This window comes from Eubalaena glacialis, chromosome 5 (genome assembly GCF_028564815.1).
Source record: "Eubalaena glacialis isolate mEubGla1 chromosome 5, mEubGla1.1.hap2.+ XY, whole genome shotgun sequence".
In the NCBI taxonomy this organism is placed as follows: Eukaryota; Metazoa; Chordata; class Mammalia; order Artiodactyla; family Balaenidae; genus Eubalaena; species Eubalaena glacialis.
In genome coordinates this window covers 39,238,591-39,266,053 of record NC_083720.1, presented here as the reverse complement: position 1 = coordinate 39,266,053, position 27,463 = coordinate 39,238,591, and positions in this window count along the sequence as shown.

Sequence of the window (27,463 nt, the reverse complement as noted above, 5' to 3'; positions counted from 1 at the left end):
AAATAATATGGTGCTTTTAAAATATGGTCACAACAATTTTGTCACTCCTCCCATTAAGCAGTGACACATATATCCTCTCTCCTTGAATCCAGGCTCTGTGTCTTCTTGACCAATAGATAGAAATGATGCTGTGCAGGTTCTTGGCCCAGACCTTAAAAAACTGATAGCTTCCATTTCCTGTCTCTTACTCTTAAAACCCTGCCACCATGCTGTGAGGACTCCCAAGCCACTCCACAGAGGAGCCCCCATGGGAAAAAAACTGATAGGCAACAACTTGGCAACCAGGTTACTCAGTTATCTTGTAAGTGAGTCCTCTGGTCCCAGTTGAGCCAGCTCAGCTAACGTCGCACGGAGCAGAGGCGAGCTGTCCTCACTCCTTAAATCATAGATTTGTGAGCAAAACAAATCGTGGTTGTTATTCATCCACTCAATTTTGAGGCAATTTGTTATGCAGCAAAAATAGCCAGAACACTGCTGCTTACAATTTTATATTCTATAACTGGAAGAAATTTCTTAGGGTTAAACATGTTTACATTCTAGTATCATCTAAACACTTCTTGATACACTAAAATATTTTTAAAATTTAATAACTCTTCCCCCTCTTTAGATCTTTATAATAAATTACTGTAAGCAAGGAAAGTTACTCTACTTTGATCTATTTCCATTTGTAGTTTTCAAGAATTTAAGTCAACAGTGAATAAGTTTTCTGTGGTGATGGAACCAATTGCGGTAATGTTTACGTCAATTTATACATGTGATAAAATTTCTTAGAGCGGTACACAAAAAATAAAAAGAGTTCATGTAAAAACTTGCAAAATCTGAATAAGGTCTGCCCTTGAGTTAATATTACTGTACCAATGCCAATTTCCTAGGTTTGAAAATGTACTATGATTTTTTAAGTACTTTAACATTTGGGAGAAGCTGGATGAAAGGTACACAGGAACCCTGTATTATTTTCAAAATAGCTAGTGAGATTTATACTATTTCAAAGTAAAAAGTTATAATAAAAAATTAAGGTCTGGACAATAGAAAAAGTCATTTCAGTAAAATAACTCACCCTGGCAAGGAGTCTTTGGCCCATTTATTGCAGTTAGAAGAGGAACTACCAGCCATGGTTTCTATGATAGCACTCTCAGGGGCTCAGAGATTTTGGTGATGATACTTCAAAGATTTATTCTTATATTGATACAGACAATTTCATAGAGGAGATTCTGTCATCCTCAGGAAAGAAAAATACAGAGGTGTAAGTACTTGGTACAAGAGTAGTTTTAAACGTACAAGCAAAATGTGAAGGTGGCTGAGGTTTCTTTGGACACTCATTTTTCCAATGACTTGGATTCTTTAGTGGTCACAATTTTCCCAAACCTGTCCTGGTGGATGGATAATGGTTTCAAATATGTGAGGGTTTGGTCTTTATCATGTGGATTTTTTGCAAGTATTTGTAAAAGTCTTCTCTAGACCCCAGGTCCTTAATGATGTTCAGAAACCTCACCTGAGGATGTTGTGAGGAAGGCAATGCAGGATTGCGTCATTCTTTTGTAAGCCTCATCTTCCTACAGATACTTTGTCAAGGGAATGATTTTTCCAGGTTTTCTCTTCCATGGTTCAGGATCCAACAAGGGAAAACCATTATTTGGGGTCATCTGTGGGGAGCTGGTTTCCTCTCTTAGAAGTAGAGGACCATCATAGTTCAACAAAAATTGAGGTGTAATGGTCCTTAATAACTCAAAAATTTAAGACAATCCATTTTGTATAAGGATCAAAATAGAGCACACAAAAATAACACTCTCCTTTTTGAGGAGGGGGATGGAGTCACACAGCAGATAGGAAGCCGTATAGCCAGGCTCAGTCTATGCTTCCTACACATAAGAGTGAAAGTCTTGCTGAACATTGAATAGCTCAAGAATAGAGCTTCACTGCAGTGTCAGTCCCTAGGTGACAGAGGAGAGGTAAGTAGAAGCCAAAAATGTGAGACATCAAGGGCTCTCATATATGTGCACTTGACTTTCACTTTGTAGCCCTTTTGCATTGTTCTCCAGACCAGAAGACTCCAAATCCTGCCCAGAGGACCCCCATTTGTTGTGAAAATAAAACCACAGCACAGAAATGTTAAAATGTGGCTTTATCATTTACTAAGATATCTGCATATGAAAAGAAATGAGAGGAGAATACACCAACCAGAAACCAGGTAATGACTTTGCCTCAGTTTTTAACACTCCAGTTTTCCTCAGGTTTGTTTTATTCATGAATACCACCTGACATTCCATGCCCCTGGTGCTACCTCCCCAAAACAAACTTATTCTAATAATCAGTAAGAGAAAGTCAGAAACCCCAAACTTTAAATGGGTAACAGTTACAAGTATGTACTTCACAAGTAAGAGTATCCAAACAGACAATAAACACATGATGACGTGGTCAACATCTTTTTTTTTTTTTTTTTTAAGAAATATGGGTTTAAACCACAGTGAGAAACAAGCCCACCAAAACGGCTAAAATTTAAGAAGACTGGCCATACCAAGTATGATGAGGATGTAAATTGAAATTATTATGAACTTCTAGTAGACATTTTAATTGGTGTAACCAGTTTGGAGAATCGTTTTCAGCCACGTCTACTAAAACTAAATCTTACCAACCCTATCCAGAAATTTCTCTCTACGGAAATGAGAGCATACATACACTCAATAGCATTCACAGCAGCATCATTCAATAATATTTCGTAGGCAGAAACAACTCAGATATCCAAGAAGAGTAAACTGCTAGATAAATGGTGGTATATGTAAACCATCCTGCAGCATGAGGAAATGCACATACTGGTGCTGTGCGCAACTCCTTGGCTGGGTCTCCTAAATGTCACAGTAAGGAAAGAATGGCAGACACAAAGGAGAACCATCTGTATGATTCCATTACATAAAGCTCAACGACAAGCCACACTGATTTACGGTGGTAACAGTCAGGATCATGGTTTCTTCTGGACGGGAGGGAACCTCCTGTATGTGGGACAATGTCCCCAGTCCTCTCTGACCCAATTTACCATTTCTGTGCAGCCACCTCTACCTCTGCTCTGCAGGACTTTCAACGGACAGTACAGACAGAAGTGGGGCTTCTTGGACAAGCTGTTCCTTTGGAGGCTTTGACCATAAGTGCAGAGAAATAGAGGGGTCTGAGAGTTTGTGTTTTCCATTCCCACAGAGTCATTACCACTGACTGTCACTGGGAGTAAGAAAGTCCGGCCCCCCTGACACACGTGGAATAACGCTGAGTCCTCTCGCTCCTGAGTTCTCCTCTCAGGTCAGACTGAAGCTACCTGGGGGGGCCTTTCACCCTGATGACATCTTTCTCCCCTTCTCTGACCTCCCTGCTTCTCTCACTCCCTGACCTGTCTCCCATGGGAGCATTTCCTTAATAATTCACTTGCACACAAATTCTCATCTTGGCATCTGCTTCTGGGAAACCTAACTGAATCAGCTGGCAGTAGTCAGCTTTTGTTGAAAAAGCTAGTTGGAGAAGAAAAAAAAAAGTTGGTAATGTTGATGTGTTCACTTTATGAGAGTCTATCAGGGTGTCTATTTTTCGTTTTCTATATGTATATTATTCTTCAAGAAGAAAAGTTTAAAAAAATATATTTCAAACCCTGTGACTAGAAAAACCCAGAAATGTGTCCTAGAATGTTTTCATACAGTTATGTAGTAATTTGAGTTTAAGAGCATTGATTACAATGTTATTATAATAACAAATAGTCAAAAACATTGTATATATTCAAACTTAATTTTTAATTTATAGTATGTTAACATCTACATGATTAAACACCACCTATTTATTACAAAACACTTTAAATTATTTAATGACAAAAATATCAATAAGCATTATTTTTAAAATAATCAAATTACAAGGCAGTACATAAAATATAGCTCCCATTTGGAAAAATAAAATTGTTTATGTATTTTTAATGTGCATCAAGATATTAGTAGTGGTTAAGTGGTAAGATTATGCCAACTTTTTCTCACTCTCTTCTGAAGTCTTCAGCATATTTTCTCAATTTTCTATGATAAATATGTAGTCATTTTAATCAGAAATGTAAAAAAAACAAAAACTGTTTCCTCCAAGCAGTGTCCATATCATGGAAAATAAAGTAGCTTTTAAAAATAGGTGGATATTCTCCACAGCAATCGAGATGGCTACTACCAAAAAAAGAAGAAAAAAATAACAAAATAACACAGGTTAAAGTGTTGGTGAGGATGTAGAGAAATCGAAACCCTTGTGTACTATGGATGGGAATGTAAAACGGTGCAGCCACTATGGAAAACAATACAGCGTTTCTCAAAAAATTAAAAACAGAACTACCATATGAACCAGCAATTCCTCTTCTGGGTATGTATCCAAAAGAATTGAAAACAGAGTCTCAAAGAGATACTGGTGTACCCATGCACAAAGAGGCACTATTCACAATAGCCAAAAGGTAGAAGCAACCATGTGTTCATTAATGGATGAATGGATAAATAAAATGTGGTATACCTATATACACTGTAATATTATTTAACCTTAAAAAGGGGTGAGATTCTGACACATGCTACAACACTGATGGACCTCAAAGACAGTAGGCTAAGTGAAATAAGCCAGTCACAAAAGGATGAGTACTGTATGATTCCATTATAGGAAGTATCTAGAGTAGCCAAATTCATAAAAACAGGAAGTAGAATGGTGGTTGCCAGGTGCTGGGAGGTGAGGGACATGGGGAGTTGTTTAATTGGTATAGAGTTACGATTTTGCAAGAAGAAAAATTCTGGAGATTGTTTGCACAGCATTGTGAATATACTTAAAAATACTGAACTGTACACTTAAAATGATTGAGATGATAAATTTTATGTTATGTGTACTATAGCACAATTTTTTTTAAAATGGGTGGATATTACTATTGCCATTTAAGGACGGTTGAGGTGGAGCAATTCCAGGACTTTCAGTTTTAATCCTAGTCACTGCCCAACAAATGCTTACTCTGCTAATTAGCTCTGCATCACCATCAGTGGTTTCCTTTTTTCTCAGCACTTTATGCTCTAGACAAGTGTTGTCCAGTAGAACCTTCTGCAATGATGGAATTGTTCTATATCCGAGCTGTCCAAAGCAGTAGCCACCATTACCTGGCTGCTGAGCATTTGAAATGTGCCTTGTGTGACTGAGGATCTGCATTGTTTATTTTATCTAATTATCATTAATTCAATTGAAGTAGTTGCATGTAGCCACAAGGGGTTTCTATATTAATGCTGGTCTAGACTTTTTTGTATCCATCGTCTTCTACCACTGGATGAACTTTGCTTGTGATAATTTTGAGAAAACAGAAGAAAATGTCTCCACTCTCAACAGTTCTTATTTTTCTCTTTTTCTGGATTACAGTTATCCCGTTTGTTGGAACCACATCCCCTAAACAGTATGCTTTCTCTACCTTTCCCACTTAAAGAGCCTCCTTTGTGATATTCCTTTTCATCTGCTCTGCTGGCAAACAATTGTCATTGTGAAATAGCTGATAAGTGCTTTGCCGAGTTTCGGATTGTTATCAGGTTACAGAGTCCTATAGGGGATCATCGGTGAAGTGCAAGCCAAGACAGTGTGAGTAATTTAGGGGTAATTACAGCGGCTCAGGTGTGATTAGCTGATGCTGGGTGTACTTTTTTTACCTGGGGAAGTCAAGCATTCAGAGATGGCTCTCCTGATCACAGAATAAACTCATACAGAAGACAGCAAACCAACATTTTGAGGAAGGAAAGGACAAGCCCTGGAATCAGATGGCTCTGGGCTTAATTCCATTTATGGCAAATACTATCTATCATCTTGAAAAGTCCAAAACTGCTCTGATCCTACTATATTTTGCATCTACAAGATGAGGGTAATAATACGTTTTAGATGATTAAGCCTGGTAGATAGTGATCAGTCAGTAAATGGCAGCTCTTAAAAATGACTAACTCTACATCCCTGCTCTTCTTTCCACTACCTCATTTTATCTCTTCGTCCATTTGGCTGTAACAGAAATAAGATGTTTATAACCCCACCTGCCTTTTAAAGAAAGTGTCTCTGTGAACTCAGCCTTTCATTTTGCTTGGAAAAATAACATGTAGAGATAAATCACTAAATGATTTATTTAGTTGGAAGAAAGTTGCAGTTCTTATTCGCTGTTTTATTTCATTTTGTCATCTTGGTCTGGAGGTGGGTTGGGGGTGGAAAACAATGCAAGAGATGAAGGATGAGCCAGAAAAGCTGGACCTGCATAGATCAATAGCAAGGTGAGGGTGGGGGACACCACCATGGTACAGTCAAGCAATGGCTTCGAAGACTAGACATATCCTTATGGATTCTGAAACCATTGGCTGCCAAGCACGTGATGCAAGTTCCCTGTTTTGACACCCCCATAAACCCTTTAGTAGAATTTGCTTTGCTTATTAGAGCTTTTTGCATGAAAGGATGCTTGTTAGGAAACTCAATGAGAAGTTCAATTCTGCAGCTATATGAATGAGGGACTAAAACAGAGAGAGAAGACAGCATACAGCTTGGGCTGCCCATTCATCCACTCATTCATTTAGACTTTTAATCAACCAGAATTTATTGAAATTACTTTCTTGATCATCTCTTCATGTGAAATATCACCAAGCCCAAAGAAAGGGTTATCATCTTTGTCCTAAAGGATCTTATGGTATAAGAAAAAGGACGAGCACCATAGCAAGAGACCTGGAAGAGATGCTGAAGAATTTCCAAGACATCTGCTTCATTTCGCTGATAAGGAAAAAGAAGCTACAAGGCTCAGAGGCTTAAAAGGCCAAGTGTTTGTCACTGAGTGTTAGAGCCTTGGCTCAGACCTGTGATTTTGTAATAATGATCTTCCTGTCACACTGAGAATGCCAATTGTGATATCAGAAGAAGGAGAGTGGGATCTTTCTATAATCATCTCAGCCAAGACCAATGACCAGGTGTTACTTGGGCTAGGCTAGAGCAGAAACTATAGTTGATTCCCAATATGTCTCCTCTTCTTCCTCAGTATCAAAAACAACAAAAAGTACTGGTTCTAAGTTAAGACTTCATTTTCCCTCTTCCCCTGTAAGTTTTGTCTGGAGAGCATGAGCTACAAGTAGAATTGCCCTGTGCAATTCCAGAAAATTCCACTAAAGGAATGCAGTGGGCCTCTCAGCCTCTATTTCCACTTCGATCAGAGCCCTCTCTATGACTACCTACATCAACTCAAAGATCTGCCTCCCAGGCACATGTTTATTTCTTTGTTCTATTTTCTGTGCCATGTACTCTCTTTTCAACTGTGGAATCCTGTTCATCCTTGACATCCCAACACAAGAACAAGCCCTACTTCCTTCAAAGATCTTTGTCTGACAACACCAACTTTCCGCAAGGGCTCTTCTCTATAAACACACATGGCTCTTGCTAATTGTATCACCTATGTCCAGGTAAAGGCCTGGAGACCATTCACCTGGATGTTTTAGAGCCCACAGCTGCCCCTGAGGCCCCTCCATAGAACTCCAGCCCTCTGCAGAGTACAGTCTGTGTGTGTGTGTGTGTGTGTGTGTGTGTGTGTGTGTGTGTGCGCGCGCACACTGGTGAGTTGGAAGAGCATGGGTAGAGAAAATATATATTAGTGTGGATAATAGAAAGTGACCAGAGGAATGCCGCAAAGCCAACTAAAGTCACCCATTTGTAGGAAAACTTTTGCCTGGTGTCTGAGGGTGCAAAAGTATATATGTGCTGTGAACCACTAGCTACTCTGTGAAGACAAAAGAAGAAAGAACATATGAATATGGGCCCACCAATTTTGTATTCAAAGCCTGAACTAAATTTCTGTGGGGAACTAAAATTATTGGGTACACAGGTATACAACTAACATGTGTCAAAGATTTTATTTAATCCATTAGTTAATGAAGGAACTGGAAAAAAATTTACAACCTGTTTAGATGAGAAGTCAAAGAACCATGAATTTACGTGGAGTAAAAAGTGTTGACATGAATTTGCAAAAACTGTTCTATCCATAGACCAGAATCAACTGCATTGCACTGGGCAGAGTAAATTTGCTTTTATCTAGGCAATAATTGTTTGCATTGCTCTCAGTTTTCTACAAGTTGCCTTCTATATTCAGAATTGTAAAATAGCTTAGGCAAAGACAAAAGCTCACAGTCTGATAGAATCAGATAATCTCTGTCATTTCATGGAAAGGATGTACATTAATCTCTTTAGCTCATACCAAAATCTTAAGTTTCTCACTTTACTACTTATTTCCCCAACATTCTTCAACCTCCTGTAACTCATTTGTAGCCATCATTTGTCCATAACATCTCCTCAGACAAGTAACTCTTTCTTGCCTCCCAGGCCTTACACATGCTCTTCCCCTGCCTTTGAAACTCTTCCCTCTCCTTTTCCATCTTCCCCTACCTAACTCTCCTACTCAACTCTTTCCTTCCCAGTCTCATTTCCAATGTCTGTTTCTCAGGTAAACCTCCCTGATCTCCTGAATTTGAGAGACTTTTCACCTGCCCCCATATTCCTAATGCTAGGTACTTGCTCGTTTTATGTTTTTAAGCTCAATGGGAACAGAGGCAAGGTCTCTATTTATTGCCTTGGTGAGTAAAAAACAAAAGAAAACAAACAAAAAGAATAAAGCTTAACTAAGCTTCCACATCCTCATGTATAATGAGGGAAAGGATCCCTGTCCTGCCTTTTCTAAATATTGGGATGAGTATGAAGTGAGACCTATAGACAATGACAAATGAGCCTGACAAATAAAAGGGTTTTCTTTTGTTTCTCACTTAAAAAAGAATTTGGGGTTTTCCCTGGTGGCTCAGTGGTTGAGAGTCTGCCTGCCAGTGCAGGGGACACGGGTTCGAGCCCTGTTCTGGGAAGAGCCCACGTGCCACGGAGCAGCTGAGCCCGTGCGCCACAACTACTGAGCCTGCGCGTCTGGAGCCTGTGCTCCGCAACGAGAGAGGCCGCGACAGTGAGAGGCCCGCGCACCGCGATGAAGAGTGGCCGCCGCTTGCCGCAACTAGAGAAAGCCCTCGCACAGAAACGAAGACCCAACACACCCCAAAAAAAAAAAAAAAGAATTTGGCAATTTCTATCTATGACAGCCTTCGATGATCATGAAGTAAGGTCCCAAACAGTCAATGATAAAAATCATGATAGAAAAAATATTTAGAAGCTGATTTAAAATGAAACTGATCCACAGGAAAAAGCAGACATTTTAGGTAGCATTAGAAAAAGTAAAAGTTAAAATAATAAACACAAACATGAAACTGGCATATATTTGTGAGCAAGGCTGTCAGTTAATTCGGTAAATACTTATTTCCTTCTGACGCATGCACTGTGTTCTTTCCGAGTATTTAGGGAGGGGCTTGGTAATGAGTTGTTTACTTTATTATGACCTAAAAACAAATCAAGTCACATGCAAAATGCAGACACCTAATTAAGGAAGAATAATTAATAGCCCATCATCAGAGCCTCCCAATTACCTGAACTCCAATCCCACGTCCGGCCTTGCCAGAGACACTTAAAAGCTATCAGTTTACCGCATGTACCATATGATGTTCATACAGAAGACAGATCTACTGACTCGTTAAAGTGAACTAATTATCTCACAATTTTGAAAGTGAGAACATATGGGAGCTGTTTTCCTTGTGCTTCTGCTTCAAAAACAAAGGACATGAAACTGAACGAGGATTTTCTATAATCTATGTTGCTTGCAAATGCTACTCAAAGTTCACCAAATTCACCAAAATTAAAAATGCCTAGTCCCCCCACCCCAGTCAAAGGCTGTCTGGTATTCAATTCCTCTTCTCAAGTCTTTTTATGTCTAGTGTCTTTTCACCCACTGAGCTGTGACTACTTCTACCAAGATGCATATGGCTAAATTAAAAGTGAACTCTTCTGACCATTCAATTAGTTGTTGGGTCAACACAATGTGAGCAGCTGGTGAGGTGCTTTAATTTGTCTTCCCAAATCCAGCAGATGCATTGGTGCTGTAAGCACAGGCCTCTAAGGACACAGAGCCTGCCTTCAGTGGACATGGCAGTGAGAATCCCAGGCACGGAAGAGAAGACCTTGAAGGAAGAGAAGAGACCCTCTCATTCAGGAGCACTCTTCTTTAGTTTAACTCTGTAGCGGAAGCCAATCTCTGACTTCCAGATGGAAACAGCTTAGGATCTGGGGCCCAAAGTCAGCTATATTGAATAAGCCTGTCATTTGTAGTAGCACCCAAATTCAAAACTAACACTGAGTTACTTGAAAACTGAACTATTCATATGATTCAGCAATCTCACTCCCAGGTATATATCTGGAAAAAGTAAAAACTCTAATTTGAAAAGTTAGTATATTCCACTCCTGGGCATACACCCAGATAAAACTGTAACTCAGAAAGATAGATGCACCCCAATGTTCATAGTGGAAGTTTTTACAATGGCCACAACCCCAGTGCCCATCAACAGACAATTGGCTTAAGAAGACGTGGAGATTATATATATATATATAATACATATATATATTATATATATATAAATATATATTATATATAATATATATATAAATATATATATTATATACATATATACACACACAATAGAATATTATTCAGCCATAAAAAAGAATGAAATCTTGCCATTTGCAGCGACATGGGTGGACCTAGAGAGTATTATATTTAGTGAAGTAAGTCAGACAGAGAAAGACAAATATCATATGATATCATTTATATGTGGAATCTAAAATATGATACAAATGTTTTATTTACAAAACAGAAAGAGACTCACAGACATAAAAAACAAACTTATGGTTACCAAAGGGGACAGTGGCGGAATGTGGTGAGAGAGAGATAAATTAGGAGTTTAAGATTAGCAGATACAAACTACTATATATAAAATAGATAAACAACAAGGTCCTACTGCATACTACAAGGAACTATATTCAATATCTTATAATAAACCATAATGGAAAGAATATGAAGAAGAATATATATACATATATATATATGTACATATATATATAACTGAATCTCTTTGCTGTACACCTGAAACTAACACAAGATTGTAAATCAACTATACTTCAATAAGAAAACAAACAAACAAAACAACTGAGCCAGGTCACAGAAGCATAAGGCTGAGATTATTCAGTAATAGTTTAGTAATATCTAGATGTTTATCTAGGTATTAACCATTACATTATTAATGAAATTTTTATTCTTTTGCCTTTCTTTATACATGAATTTTGTCCTTGCTAGCTTACATTTGCCTAGGGAACTTGTCCCAGACAGAATGCAAAGGGAAGGAGCAAGGTGATATATGAGTTTTGTCATGCAAAAATAGGATTGGGCACTAAGGCAAAGGCCCTGCAAGCCAGGCAATGGTCGTGAGAGTAGGTTTCCCAATACTTATTTCTCCTCCTTTGGTCTATTAACAAGCATGTCTAAAGCATCCATTGCCATAGTGTTTTCCAGCAATGTCAAGAGACATACTTTCACCTACAGCAGCAAGGGCAGGAAACCAGCCATTTCATGATAGATATGATGTGAGTAGGGTTTACAGTTGAATTGTGTCCCCCCAAATGATATGCTGAAGTCTTCACCTCCAGTAATGGTATATGAACATGACTTTATGTTTAAATAGTCTCTACAGATTGAATCAAGTTAAGATGAGGTCATTAGGGAGAGTCCTAATCCCATGTAACTGGAGTCTTTAAAAGAAGACAGCCATGTGAAGACACAAACACAGAAGAATATCATGTAAAGACACAAAGACACACAGACACAGGGAGGACACCATATGACAACGGAAGCAGAGACTGGCATGATATATCTGCAAGCCGAAAAATGCCAAGGATGGCTGACCAATACCAGAAACTAAAAGAGGCAATGAAGGAGTCTCCGAGAGAGGTTTCAGAGGGAGCATGGCCCTGTTGACACCTTGATTTTGACTTTGGGAATCTAGAACTATGAGACAATACATTTCTGTTGTTTTGAGCAACCCAATTTGTGGTACCTGAGAAATTAATGCATGTACTATGAGAATATAAAAAAAGGAAAGACGGGACGAGAGCAAGAGGTGAACATCTGTGTCCCTATTTCCCACTCTGGGCTTCTGCCTGGAGGATGTGAGAACATCAAGTAATTGGGGTAGGGGTAGGGGTAGGGGGGTCTCTTGCCAAGCTTCTCCAAGTACTTGAGAGAAGGCTACCTCACAGGTGCCCTGCAACAACCTGGGGAGAGTCCTGGCAAGAAAATCCTGGTGGTACAACGTGTCTGAAAGGGGACCCCCAGAGGTTTAGCTTTCCCAAGGCTCCCCTTGGTGCATTTGTGACATTCCCAAGGACCAGGAAATGCTGGAACCAATAGTACTTTATGTTAGCATTCCACGTTTGTCTTGAAGTTCCAATTACTGCTCTTGTTTATCTCCTCTTCTCAGTCATATAGATTTGTTTTGAATGGGTTGGGAACTCAATTCCTGATTTTCCAGTGAGGTGACCATTGTACAAGTTGGTTAAACAAACATTGCTTTTCCTGGCATCCCAATTTCTGTTAATGACATGACCATTCATTGAGTCTCCCAGGCTTGATACCACAATGCAGCTTAGGCGACTGCCTCTCTCAGTCGTAATGTTGTCACGATCATTCCTCAATGTGATAAATACCCTATCAGCCCTTCTGAGACCAGCCTCCTGCTTGCCTCATTCATTCAAGAAATAAATAAAATTAATGCTTAGTAAGTAACAGTCATCTTTCTAGGTATTTGAGGTTTAATAATGAGTGCAGTGGAAGTAATATCTGCCTTCATAGAGCTTTTATAGTCTATTAACAAGGGTAGATATAAATGAAATAATTATCCAGCTAAATTTCTAACTGAAACTGTCATAAACATTGTGAAAAGAAAGTGCAGGGTTCTGTGAGATATTGTAATAGGGGAACTGATCTAGTCTGGGCAGTAGTAGTAAGGAAAGATGGAAGAGGAAGTGACATTTGATGCAAGATCCTACGAGCGAGCAGGAGTTACCTGGGTGGAGGTAGGTGGTGGTGGAGTGGTAGCTTATGGTAAAAAGCTTATGTAAATGAACTTATTTACAAAACAGAAACAGACTCATAGACTTAGAAAACAAACTTATGGTTACCAAAGGGGAAACGCAGTGAGGGGGGGATGAATTAGGAGTTTGGGATTAACATATACAGACTACTATATATAAAATAGATAATCAACAAGAACCTGCCATATAGCACACGGAACTCTAGTCAATATTCTGTAATAACCTATATGGGGAAAGAATCTGAAAAAGAATGGATATATACGTATGTATAACTGAATCACTTTGCTGTACACCTGAATTAACACATTTTAAATCAACTATATTCCAATATAAAATAGAAATTAAATTTTAAAAAGCTTATATAAAGCCTGAAGGAAGAATGAGCATGGAAGCAACCTTAAAAAGGACAGCAGGACGGCAGTGGAGAGCCTGTGGGGAAAGCTATAAGAGCAACAGAAAACTACTGTAAAATTTCCACTGGGTGATTACATCTGGCGACTGCAGCCTTCAATCACCTGGCTTGACTGTGAAGAGATGGGAAGGGTCAGTGTTGGTACAGGGAGATGATCTGATCTCCATTCAGTGGTCCTCAGCTTGGCTGTATGTGGGCATCACCTGTGGAGCTGTCCAATATTCTGGTGCTGGGTCTCGCCCCCAGAGTCCCATACAATTCATTTGGTTACACTCTGGGCATTTCAATTTGTAAAATTTCTTCCGGTGATTCTAATAAGCAGTCAAGATTGAGAACCACTGTGATACCTGGATGGTTAGCTACATAATGGCAAGGGTTTTCATTTTTTCCTATCTCTTTTAACATCTCTCATCCCTGTCCCCATATTTAGAACAGTATCTGATGTAATGCTTAATAGGGGAAGGAAGGAAGGAAAGAAGGGAGGGAGAGAGGGAGGGAGGGAGGGAAATGAGTGAACATTTTTTAATATATGTTTCATTATTTCCATTTATACTTCTATCTCTAAGTAAAATATTTTGCCCTTGCATCTAGTATAAATCCTACCACATTGTAGTTAGTTTCTTTCTCTTCTTCTCTCTCTCTCTCTCTTAACCTACCACGCCCTAGGTGTTGGATGTTCTCATGGCTACCCAGCTGAACAATACATCTTGCAGCTTTCTTTGAAGATTGTCTTGGTCATGTGAAAAAACGTTAACCAATAAGATGTCATCTGAAGTTGCATGTGCAAGTTCTAAGTTAAGTTCTCAGAGACAAACACAGTTGCATTTCACCTTCCCTTTTCCCTTCCCAGGGCTAGAACATAGACATGGAGTTTGTGAGCCAGTTTCAACATTGCAGATGAAAGCAACACACCTTGCGAGGATGAAGCAACAAGATAATGCTATCAAATGTTTGGCCATATAGAGAAACAGTCATGTAACAACTAGCTTCCCACTAGACAAAGAAAACAAATATTATTGTTTATATCATTCAGGAGATAAATAGATGAATGTGTATTTTATTTTAATAACCAGCGAGAAAAAGTAGCCTTAGGAAAATAGCAATGTTATATATTAATTTAATATAGGTTTCCCTCTAAGAGTTTACCATCAATTCTTTGGGAAGCTTATGCATTGGAGGCCAAGTTAGCATACAGAATATTATGTTTTTATTATGGGAATCTCATATTACTTCATGATGATATGCCAATTCATATTTGATATCAATTGAACAAAAGATGAAAATGTTGTACACTCCATGGGTGTTCACTCTACATCTTAAAAGGAATAAACTATGGCAAAGCATTTGTTATAACTTTGAGATCCTTGTTTTTCATGTGCATTTACCCCAGCAACATCATGTTTCATTTCTCCAAATGTTCATGAACTACAGGTGACAGATGGTTACTGAAAATGTTTTAGCTGCTCTAAAAAGGAGTTCTGGAGTTATTCTCAGGATACAGTTTTTTTGTCTTTAAATCAAAAGTATTTAAACTCTTTAAGAACAAAAAAAAATTTAAAAAAAATCAGGGTGTGTGAGAAAGAGTGGGTGAACATTCACACCAGCTGGCACACTCAAGCCTTCAGTTGTTAAATAAGCTTGTGGGACTTCTTTTCATCTCTAAAATGAAAACTGTTCCTGCTGGGTAGAATTAAATGTGTTAATGCACCAAAGACCACTGGACCCTTCATGTGTCTGTACCTGCAAACTTCTAATACATACAGGTCAGCTAAGTGGGAAAAATGTCACACAGCTTCATTTGCTCGAAAGTAATTTTCAATAGTTCACTTTACATTTCACCTGGAACACAAATGTGGTTGACAGAATAATGCCTTCTCCCTTCAAAGATGTCCATGTTCTAATCCCTGAAACCTGTGAATGCGTTACATTACATGGCAAAAAGGGACTGTACAGATGTGACTAGATGAAGGATCTTGAGATGAAGAGAGTATCCTGGATTGTCCAGGTGGGCCCAGTATAATCACAGGTGTCCTTATAAGAGGAAGGCAGAAGGGTCAGGGTCAGAGGAGGAGATGTGACCATGAAAGCAGAGGTTGGAGAGATGTGGGGCTACAAGCCAAGGAATGCTGGCAACTTCTAAAAGCTGCAAAAGGCAAGTAAGTAGATTCTCCCATAGAACCTTCAGAAGGAATGCAGCCCTGCTGACACCTTGATTTTAGGCCAGTAAAACCCATTTCTGACTTCTTACCTATAGAATTCTAAGACAACAAATTTGTGTTGTTTGAAGTCACCATATGGTGATTTGTTAAATCAGCAATAGGAAATTACCTTTTTTATGGAAAAACATCAATCATGACCCCTAGGCTATGCCATATGCATAAATGAACTCACAATGGATAATAGAGCAAATTTAGAGCTATAATACCCCTTCAAAAACACAGAACACCTTTGTGACCTTGGAATAGGAAAAATTTTATAGACATGGAAAATGAATTGACTGCATGAAAAATGAAAACGTCTGCTCATGAAAAGATACCTTTAAGAAAATCAGGAGAAGGCCCCAGATGGAGAGAAAATATTTGTGATAGATGTATCTGACAAAGGACTTGTATCTAAAATACACAAAGAACTTACAAAACTCAATAAAAAGACAAACAACCCAAAGCTTAAAATATTAACAAAAGAATTGAACAAGCATTTCACAACAGAAAATATAAAAATGGCCAATAAGCACATGAAAATGTATTAAACATCATTAGTCATAAGAGGAATATAAATTAAAACAAAAACTCTCAAGGAAATAGAACTGAGATGCTCATACATCATCACTGGTGGAAAAGTTAAATGTCATAACTTTTGGAAAATAGCTTTGCAGGTTCTCATGAAGTTAAACTGATACTTCCCATATGACCCAGGACTTCTACTCCATGGCATTTACCCAAGGAAAATGGAAATAATTTTCTACCAAAACTGTATTTGAATACTCATAACAGCCTCATTTTTAGTAGCCAAAACCTGGAAACAAGCCAAATGTCTATCAACAAATAAAGGGATGAACAGATTCCAATATATCCATGCAATGGAATACTATTTGACAGTGAAAAGAATGAACTACTGCTACATAAAACAACAAGGATGAATTGCAAAAACATTAATCTGAGAGAAAGATGCCAGACACAGAAGAGCACATTCTATATGATTTCATTCTGATGTTATTCAGTAATACGCAAAACTAAAATCTAATCTATAGTGATAAAAAGCAGAACCATTGTTACCTGGGGCTGGGAGTACTGGTGGGCATTGATTGGAAAGAGGTAGGGGATATTTTTGGGTGATAGAAATCGTTTTTTATCTAGATTTTGGTGGTCATTTCATGGGTAAGTGAATTTGTCAAAACTCATATGTGGATTCATTTTAATTATGTACATTACAATTTTTAATCTTTTTTCAGCTTTATTAAGGGATAATTGACAAAATTATATACATTTAAGGTGTACAACATGATGATTTCATATAAATATACATTGTGAAGTGATCATCACCATCAAGCTAATTAGCATCCATTACCTCACATAGCTGATTTTATTTTTCTTTTCATCCCCCGTAGCACCCTCCCCTCTGGCAGCCACCTGTTCGTTCTCTATATCTATGGGTCTGTTTCAATTTTGTTATGTTTACTTATTTGTTATGTTTTTTAGACTCCACATATAAGTGAAATCGTACATTATCTGTCTTTATCTGACATTTCATTTAGCATAATATCTTCTAAGTCCATCCATTTTGTTGCAAATAGAAGGATTTCCTTCTTTTTATGACTGAATAATATTCCATTGTGTGTCTATATACATCACATCTTTTTTATCCATTCATCTATCAATGGACTTAAGTTGTTCCAATATCTTACCTATTGTAAATAATGCTAACGTGAACATAGGGGAACATATATCTTTTCAAATTAGTGGAAGTGGAATTGCTGGATTGTATGGTAGTTCTCTTTTTAATATTTTGAGGAACCTCCATACTGTTTTTTGTAGTGGCTATACCAGTTTACACTCTCACCAACAGTGCACAAATGTTCTTTTTTCTCCAACACTTGTTATTTGTGGTCTTTTTGATAATAACCATTCTGACAGGTGTGAGGTAATTTGTCATTGTGGTTTTGACTTGCATTTCCCTGATGATTAGTAATGTTGAGCATCTTTTCATGTGTCTGTTGGTTATCTGTATGTCTTTGGAAAAATGTCTATTCGGGTCCTCTGTCCCTTTTTAAACTGGGTTGTTTGTTTATTTTTGATATTGGGTTGTATGCATTCTTTGTATATTTTGGATATTAACCCCTTAACAGATATATCATTTGCAAATATCTTCTTCCATTCAGTAGCCTGCCTTTTAGTTTTATTGATAGTTTCCTTCATGTGCAAAAGCTTTTAATTGATAATTTAATGTTGTCCCATTTGTTATTTTTCTTTTGTTGCCCTTGCCTGAGGAGACATATCCAAAAAAATATTGCTAGGACTGATGCCAAAGTGCGTACTTTCTATGTTTTCTCTTAGGAGTTTTATGGTTTCAGGTCTTACACTTAAGTCTTTAATCTATTTTGAATTTAATTTTGTATATGATATGAGAAAGGGGTCCAGCTTGATTCTTTTGCATGTAGCTGTCCAGTTTTCCCAGCACCATTTACTGAAACGACTGTCTTTTCTCAGTTGTATATTCTTGCCTCCTTTGTTGTAGATTAACCGACCATATAAGAGTGGGTTAATTTATAATTTTAATTATTTAAAGTAGATTTAATTATTTTAAATGACGAAAATGTAAAGTATGAAAGAAGTTGATGATAAAGTTAAAAAGCTCTCTTCCCATGTCTGAGGCAAGAAATTAAGACTGTGATACTTTACTATGTCAGAAAGCAAGAGAGCAATTCAAGACAATAATTCAAGATCTTGTCAAAAGGCACTGGAGCATGAATGAAGGGGCTCCCATTGGCCAAAGATAGGGCAATATGAACATCAAAATGAATAATAAATGCAGTTGATTGAACTTTGTTTAATACTTAAAAGCTGATGGATTCATAACAAAAGAGAAGAAGGAAGGAGAGGAGATTGAGAGAGAGAGAGAGTGTGTTAGAGAGAGAGAGAACCAGTATTAGACACCATTGGAATTAACTGGACAATGGACCATCAACTTCTTTCCCTGAAAACTGGAAATTAAAGGAAAAGAATTAAGCATCTATCTTGCATTTCCTTTATAAAGTTGTCACGGACCAAATGGCTCTAGGTGATAAGGAAAATTTATTATTTACAGATGAATTCTAGATAATAGATATGGAAGGAATTATAGAATTTTAAAAATCCTTATTTAAAACCCCAGTTGAATCATTGGCTCAGGCAATGACAATCAATCCATGAACAATTAGTGAAAATTTACCTTAATTTATTATGAAGACAATTATAATAGTGAGATTGACCTGTTCTACCTGAACCCATTAATCCATTTTTGCATCAGTCATAGAGGGACAGCTAGGCACTGTGTACCTCCTGGGTGATACAATACAAAGCACGCTATGAAATGTTCTTGCCCAGAACATTGAACTTGAGTCTAATCAAGCCCATAGCATGACTTCTATGTATAGGATATATGAGGAGGATATAATAATGTGTTAAATGACCCCACCAGGAACAACCAGACAGACTCAGAATATGGGATTGTATACAGGAAATCTAAAAAAGAGCAATGGAACAGAATGAGAAGTTGTTGTTTCATAACCTCAGGAGTTCCCTTGGTGAAATATGAAACTGATCTCTTTACACAGAGGACATGCATGCAGAGACCAAAGAAAACAAACACTCCAGGATGGCAGGTGGCAGGTTTAATAAGGAAAGGAACTTACCTACTAGGCTTGTCTTGGGTGGCCACAAGACAAGTCAATCTCCACACCCACTCATTAGAATCTTAAAGATAGTGGTAAGGGATTAAAAGGTACAAACTATTATGTATAAAATAAGCTACAAAGATATATTGTACAACACAGGGAATATAGAACGTTTGCTTCCGTCTACCATATGATGGTAGAATGTTTGCTTCCGTCTACCATATGATTCCATTTATCTATTACTGAATAATAAAACATCCCTAAACTTGGTAGCCTGAAACAATTTATTTTTATGTGTCAGAGTTCTAAGTGTTGACTGTACTTAGATGGGCAGTGGTTTCCTGGGCTTCTCACATTGTTTGCAGTCAGATAGCAGCTGGAGTTGGAGTCATTTGAAGGCTCAACTGGGCTAGGCATTCAAGATGGCACTTTCACATTTCTATCATTAGATGATGGCTTTTAGCTCATTTATTAGCTAGGAACGTTGACCAGAAGACCCTCTCACATAGTTTGGATTTCCTACAGCATTTTAGCTCTGCTCTCTATGGGTACTTCCTGAGAGTAAGGATTCCAAGAGACCCAAGTAAAACCTACAAGGCTTTTTGTATCCTAATTCGAAGTTCCCAAATATCACTTCTGTCACATCCTTTTAGTCAAGGCTACTAACTACGGTCAACCCAGATTCAAGGGAAGGAGAATTAGACTCTACTTTTGATGGGAAGAGTAGCATGTGAGTACAGATAGGAAAGACAGTGGCAGTCATCTTTGATTTCTATCTCACACAACTTTTGTCTTATTACTGAATCAGTTCAAAGTTCAGATGGGAAAGAAGAAGAGATTTTCATTGGGCTTCCACAAACCTGCAACCAAACTATTTATAGGAATATAAATGCTCTTATGCAGAGCAATTTGACAGCATAGATTAAATAAGAAGTGGCATACCCACCAATATAAATTCTAGGATCTCTCTGAAATATTTGTTCACAAATGCACCCAAAGAGATTTGTACAAAGGTGTCTGTGTCTGCAATATATTTTTTTTTTTGGCCGCTCCACGCAGCTTGTGGGATCTTAGTTCTCTGACCAGGGATCGAACCCTGGTCCCCATTAGTGGAAGGGCGGAGTCCTAACCACTGGATGGCCAGGGAGTTCCCTGTGTCTGCAGTATTTGTATTAGCAAGCAATAGGAACAGTGGGAATAATCACCATTGAGGTGAAAATTTAAAAATATGATAAACTCATACAATGAACTATTATGCAGAAGTTCAAAAGAGTAAGATGCAAATAACAAGGAAATTTTTCTGAGACTTACTCAGTGATTTGCCTTTTACATATAATAATGAAATTAATAATGCAAAAATGTTAATACTATATGTATATAATTTTGTTGGAAAATTACTTATATGACTATATAATTTTAATAATGGTTTGTTTTGGGCTAATATTGGGAGATGAATGTCAAGCTTAATCTCTACTTAATATTTTATAATAAAAACATTCTTCTCTTACTTGTATAATTTTAAAATATATAGTAAACCAGAGATCAATAAGAACTATGGATTTATTTTGATATTTTATGGGTCCTTCTTGGATTTGACCAATTAACAGAAATGTGTTTCTTTAATAGAAAACATAGTAACATCTAAAACAATAGCACTATGTTTTAACGGTTATAGATAGTTAATAAATAATACTGTCTTTTTCATTTGTTTTCAGAAGTAATTAAAAGATAGATGAAGGAATCAGACAGAGATCCTTATGTGTAAGCTTTATTGCTAATTAAAGCTAAGTTGGAGAACTTGGCTTAAAGTGAAAGCATATGAATACACACCCAGAAATATACTCACCTTCTCAATTACAGGAAAGGCTTAGAAATTGCAGGACTTCTAAAACGCAGGCTACCTCTATAAAATTTACTGCATAGAGAAGCAGAGAATATGTGGGACACCAAACCTGACGTGGTAGGCAAAATTCTAAAATAACCTCCCAAATTCCTGGCCCCTGGTAAATACATACGTTCTCCCAGTTATTCAATCAACACTGATCTAAGTGTTGCTGTAAGGAATTTTACAAATATAATTCAAGTCCAAATTCAGTTGACCATATTAGGATAGGGAGATTATCCAGATGAGCCTGACCTAATCCCATGATCCCTTTAAAACTGGTCTAGAAGTTGGAGACAGAGACTTCAGAGATTTGAAGCATAAAGAGGATTTGTCACACTGCTGATGGCTTGAAGATGGAGGGGACTCTCTGTCAAGGAATGTGGGCAGACTCTACGGGCAGAGGCTGGGCAGCCAATAAGGAAATGCAAAACCTCAGTCCTACAGTCACAAGGATCTGTATTCTGTCAACAGCAACATCAAAAAAGATGAGGACGGAAGTAGATCTTTTCCCCAGAGCCTCCAGAAGAGACCTCAGCCTGGTCATCACCTTGATTTCAGTCTTGTGACACCTTGAGAAGAACTCAGAAAAACCATGCCTAACTTCTGACCTACAGAACTACTAGCTGATAAAAGGGTGTTGCTTCCAGCCACTAAGTTTGTGGCAACTTGTTACAGCACAATAGAAAACTAATACACAGAGTAAAAAGACAGAAAGTGGTAAGCCATAAATGCACCAAACAGAAAAGCTGAAGAGAGATAGAGGGAGTGGGAAGAAGCCCAAATGTTACTTTAATGAAGGTTCCTCTTCATAGAAACTTGGGAATAAGTAAGTGTTCCCCACTCACATAAAGTTGGAGATGTTCACTGTCAGCTCCAGATAGGAGCTTCCTGATCTCTTAGCTCAGAGTTCTCAACAGATGACCTACGTATATATTCAGTAGGACAAGCTGCTATGCTGGACTTTCTTGTGTGTTACTAGAGGTTTACTTTCCCTGGATCTCACCCTCTGTCTTATGTATCCCCTAATCATTGTGACAACCAGAAACACCCTCTCACATTTCCATATGCCCCCAAAGGGCAGTCACAGTACCATTGGTTGAGACCCAACGAAGCTCAACCTTATTATTTTTCAGATGATGAAAATGAGAGAGAAAGGGACTTCGAAAATGTATTATGAGCCCCTTAGTGTCAGAGCTACACTGCATGTAGGATTTAGATTTGTTGCAAACGTAAATTACACATGGCATTTTCTTAGAAAGTTGTTTACCATTCTAGTCATTATGCAAGGATTCTGGGCCCCCATGTCTCCCTCCTTCACTTTCTTCCAGTGTTTGCTCAGATGTCCCCTTCTCAGGAAAGTCTTCATGACCCTCATTTAAAATTGCAAACACCCCCTTTTATTACCAATAGTCCGTACTTATCATTTTCCTTCTCTGATTTATTTTTTTACATAGTACTTATTACCTTTTAACAGACTATACAATTTACTGATTTTGGTGGGGGTGGGGGGATGCTGTCTAACCTACACTAGACAATAAACTCAAGAATAAAGAATTTCAATCGGTCACATTTACGGATGTGTCCTGGCTTTGTATCATTGCCTGATATTTGTTAGGCACTCAAAATTTGTTGAATAAATAAATGAGTGAAGCTATTAGTCTAAGTATTTCATAAAAGTAATTATTTTCTCTCCTGTTTAGAGAGAAAATAATAAATCTTAGAATGTAGTTAAATCACATTATATTTTTGCTAATAAGTACTTCAGAGGAATAACTACAAAAAATATGATAAAATAAAGTATATGAAAATAAAGTATATTCAGTAAGGAGTTTATGTGTTACATTTTCTAAGACTATGTAAGAAAGAGATTTGTTTTAGTTTCTCAATCAGAAATGATATTTTACTTTCATATAAAATCAAGACATGAATTTTGTATTTCTTTTATATAAATTAAGTATTGACAAGCTCAGAGAGGAATACTATGCATTCATATTCTTCTTAATTTTGCAGTAAATTATTATTCTACATTTTCCTCCTCCCTGTCTGTGCTATAGATTAACAAGGTCAACAGCTGGGTTTTTTTCTTAAAAGGGAATTCTGAATTTCAAAGAATTTAACCATGGTTTCATCAATTTAGTTGTTTTTTTAAAAAAAACACTGAGTACTTGAGAGATGTCAATAGAGTTTTACTTTCGAAAATATAAAGATAAATTCAATTTGGTACTTGAACTTGAGCATATTATCTTCTATTAGCAATGAGAAGATATATGTATAGAAAACATTGTTAACAATTGAATGTATATGGTTTGTCCTACCAGGAGAATTATTGTGTACTTTGAAAGCTTAATCATAAGCATTTGAAAAAGTGTCATATGCTACTTAAATTGATTTCATTATTTTTAATCTTTAACTAGATTATTTCATTTTTTTCTATAGTAAATATCCTCACCTAAAAATAGAAAGAATATAAAATTCTTACAGCATATTATCTCTTCATCAGGTTTCAAGATTGTTTCAAACAGTAAATATGATTCTTAAAACTTGCTATGAACTTCACTGCCATCAATGTTCATTTTCCTATCTTTTTTCTTGTAAATGCAATTATTTTTTCCTGAAAAACAGAAAGGATGTTGATACACAAGTTTGCTGCCCTCCTGAATATTTTAATCAGAGAGTTCAGTGTTCAGTTGAATAAAATTGAACTAAAATATCCTCCATAACTTATAACAAGTGATTTGAACATATCAGGAACATTTTGTTCTTACATAAAGTCTGTTTTTTTCAATATGTTAAGTAGATTTTCTATTACATAGGGTGGCTGGTAACTCACTGAACATTTACTTGCATTGTTATTATGACATTTTCATACAAAAGATCACATAATCAACCCAGGAGAACTTGTTGTGTTTACATGAAAGGAAGATGATGATTTTTTCCAAGTAATTTAACTTAAAAACCTGGGGGATTGATGTTTTCTGGAAGAAAGGGGATTATATTTTATACCCTAGCATCATATCATGGTGAAGAAAAGTAAGACAGGGTGAATTCTTTTTAGTTTGATTAGAAATCACCAGCTATGTCTCAAGGCCCCAATTATTGAAAAGGCAATGAAGGTATTCTCTGTGCCTGAGGGAATATGATTGATGAATTTATGGAATTAGGGATATACAGGTGAGCACAATAGATTTAGATTTGAGATAGCTAAAAGGGGAACCAGTCAGGAAACAATGGAGCAAGACCAGGACTGGGCTAGATATTGGTCTAAAGGTTGAATACTCTCTGTTTTTGGATCATCCAACTCTGGACTCCTGCTTTTTGTAGGCCCAGGACTCATTGATTTCATATCTCTCACTATGGGAAACTCATAAGAGATTATCTACAGGAAAATACTAGTGATACAAATATCTGGGCCAGAAAACAGTGGGAAAATTAAAGAAAGCACACAGATCCAATGAACAATGCTGGAGAAGGAAACTGACCTTCTAAAGGAGTACAACCCAAGGTAAGGAAACCCAGTGGAGTCCTCCTGAAGGAACATCGGAACAGAAAGGGAAATTGAGAAAATAGAAATGCTATTTTAAGCATGGAGAATTTAAAGGTCAGGGAAGGACTGTATCTTGAGGAACACAGAGCAGAGGCACTGGAGCTCTTGGGACCCCAGGAGCATGTGCTTCAGAAACATCAATAGCTTTAGTTCAGGAATCTGCTGAGGATGTTTTGAGTCCCAGCTGAAACAAATGTAGGTCTAAGCAAGCACCTTCCCCAGGAAGCAGATTTCACAGGCCTAAGAGAAAATATGGAAAGTCATGGCCACAAGCTTATTGTCAGGACTAGGAAGGCCTGCTTAAGAGAGAATAGCAACCATGTCACTTATGAAGCTCAAACATTACAGCTCTGGGGTTTCATAAACAAGAAGTTCAAAGGGGAACTGAACAATAAGAAGCTTTGAATAAGTCAAAAGGAAATGAAAGGCATTTCATTCAAGCCTGGTGATAGGAGTTGGCACCATGTAAATTTCTAAACTTTGAAGAATAATTGCCAACATTATCGAGTGCTTGCTGTGGGCTGGTCACTGCTCTGTTTTACAGGGATTAGCTCATTTAATTCTCACAACATTCTGATAAAGTGAGAAGCACTTTTAATCCTTTTTTTACAGATGGAGAAATTCAGACCCTGAGAGCAAGTAACTTGCCCAAAGTCACACAGATAATAAGAGGAGGAGCTGCGATACAGGCTTACAAGGTCTGGCTCCAAAGAAAGCACTCTAATTACCATACTATAAAACAAGGAAGGAATGAGTCTACAGGAGAGGAGGTAGTTTTCCTGCCCTGCTATGGGATATGCATGGTGTCATGTTAAAATCTAGCAAGAGATATCTCCCCCTAAGGTAAGTTGCATATTCCAGAAAACGCATAAGCTGACATCTTCAAAGACTGAAATTAAAATGGTCTTTTCTGGGTGTGGCAGACACTGTGTCTGACCAACCCTATATCCATTCCCTACCCTCTTTCCATCCCGAGGTGATCATGAGTCATCATTCCAACCAATGAGATTCAAGCAGAAAAATTCTGGTTGCAACTTCCAAGAAAGCTCTCACTTGCCTGACAAAGGGAAACTTACCTGGTGTGTATTTTCATGCATAGCCCTGTTTTCTTCTTCCTTCATGGAATTCAAATGTGATGTCCGGAGGAACAGCAGCTACCTAGGGACCATGAGGAGAGCCACTAGCTGAGGATAGCACCACAAGAATAGTAGAGGATCATGAGCTTTTGCAGCATCATCCAGCATCTTCCCCAGCCCTGGACTGGATACCTCTGGATCTCTTGTCTGAGAGACAAAGAAACCACAACCATTTAAAAACTAAAAAAAAAAAATTCAGATAATTGTTTTGAGCACTTTATGCAGATCTTTCTCTTCTTTGTCTCCCAAATCTGTATAAAATTTTAATAACCCATATCTAAGGGGGTGAGTCCTCAATTCTGAGTTACTTCTCAGTGGTCTCTTGAATTCTAGATCCCTCCAGCTGACTCAGCAAGCCATTCCATGAAGCTCACTGAGGCTCTTACCTCCCTTCCTCTGACAGATAGCTGTCACTCCAAACACCCCATCTAATCTAGTACTACTGAAGCATCTTGCTCTCTTCTAATGCCCAGTTTAAACATGGGTATGTCACCTTCTGCCTTTCATATCTCTCTACCTTTAATTTTATCAAGAAAGCATGAGATCTGAAAAGAGAAAAAAAATCTTGTTTTATGAAGAGTTAGGGAACACTACATGTTAAACTTTATATATAAATAGGTTGTTTTATTTTTTCTTTGTGCTTCTTTGTTTAAATTTTTAAGATGAGGATAGAAAAGTCATTAAAATTAAAAAAGACGTTTAAGATTATAAAAATATTATAAATCAGTAGTTTCCCCTGGATCAGCAGTATTAGCTTCACCTGGGAATGGTTAGAAATGCAAATTCCTGGGCCCAACCCCAGCTCTACTCAGTCAGAAACTCTGGGGGTGGGCCCAGCAACCTGCGTTTTGCCAAGTCCTCCACTGGGTCCTGATGTATGTTCAAGTTTGGGATCCACTGCTCTTTTCTCTAAGCTGTTCAACTATCCCCCTTCCACTCACAGTAAGCACATTCGTATACTGAAATGCAATCTCCCTGAGAGCAAAGACTCAGTCTTATTTATCTCTGTGTCCTCAATACTTAGTAACGTGCCACATACAGAAAGAACAGTCAATGAACTATGCAGGCCAATAAATGAACCAGAGAACAAGTGGTGATATTTTATTTTTAAAACAAACCCAAATAAAAGTACCTTATAAATTTGAATAAGAAGTGCTATATATGAAATATCAGGCATTACTCTTCTCAAGATTCAGCATAAGAGCTATGTCTTTTTTTGATACTTTTGTTTCCACTATGAGTTATATTTTATATGCAGGAAAGTGCATAAAAGACATAATATAGCATAATATAATTATAATATAATGCAATATATAACACTTTTAAATGATGTAAACATGTAACTAGCATCCAGATTAAGAAATCAAATTTTTTAGTTATTTAGAAGCCACTATGTCTCACCCCCTCTGCCTACACAAAGTGCTGTACTAATCATTACACAAAGATGATCACTACACAAAGTGTTGTAATAATCATTCCCTTCTTTGTTTTCCATCCACACATGGATCCCTCAACAAATGTCATTTAGTTGTGCCTGTTTTTGAATTATAGTGAATAGGTCTTTGGCACTTGG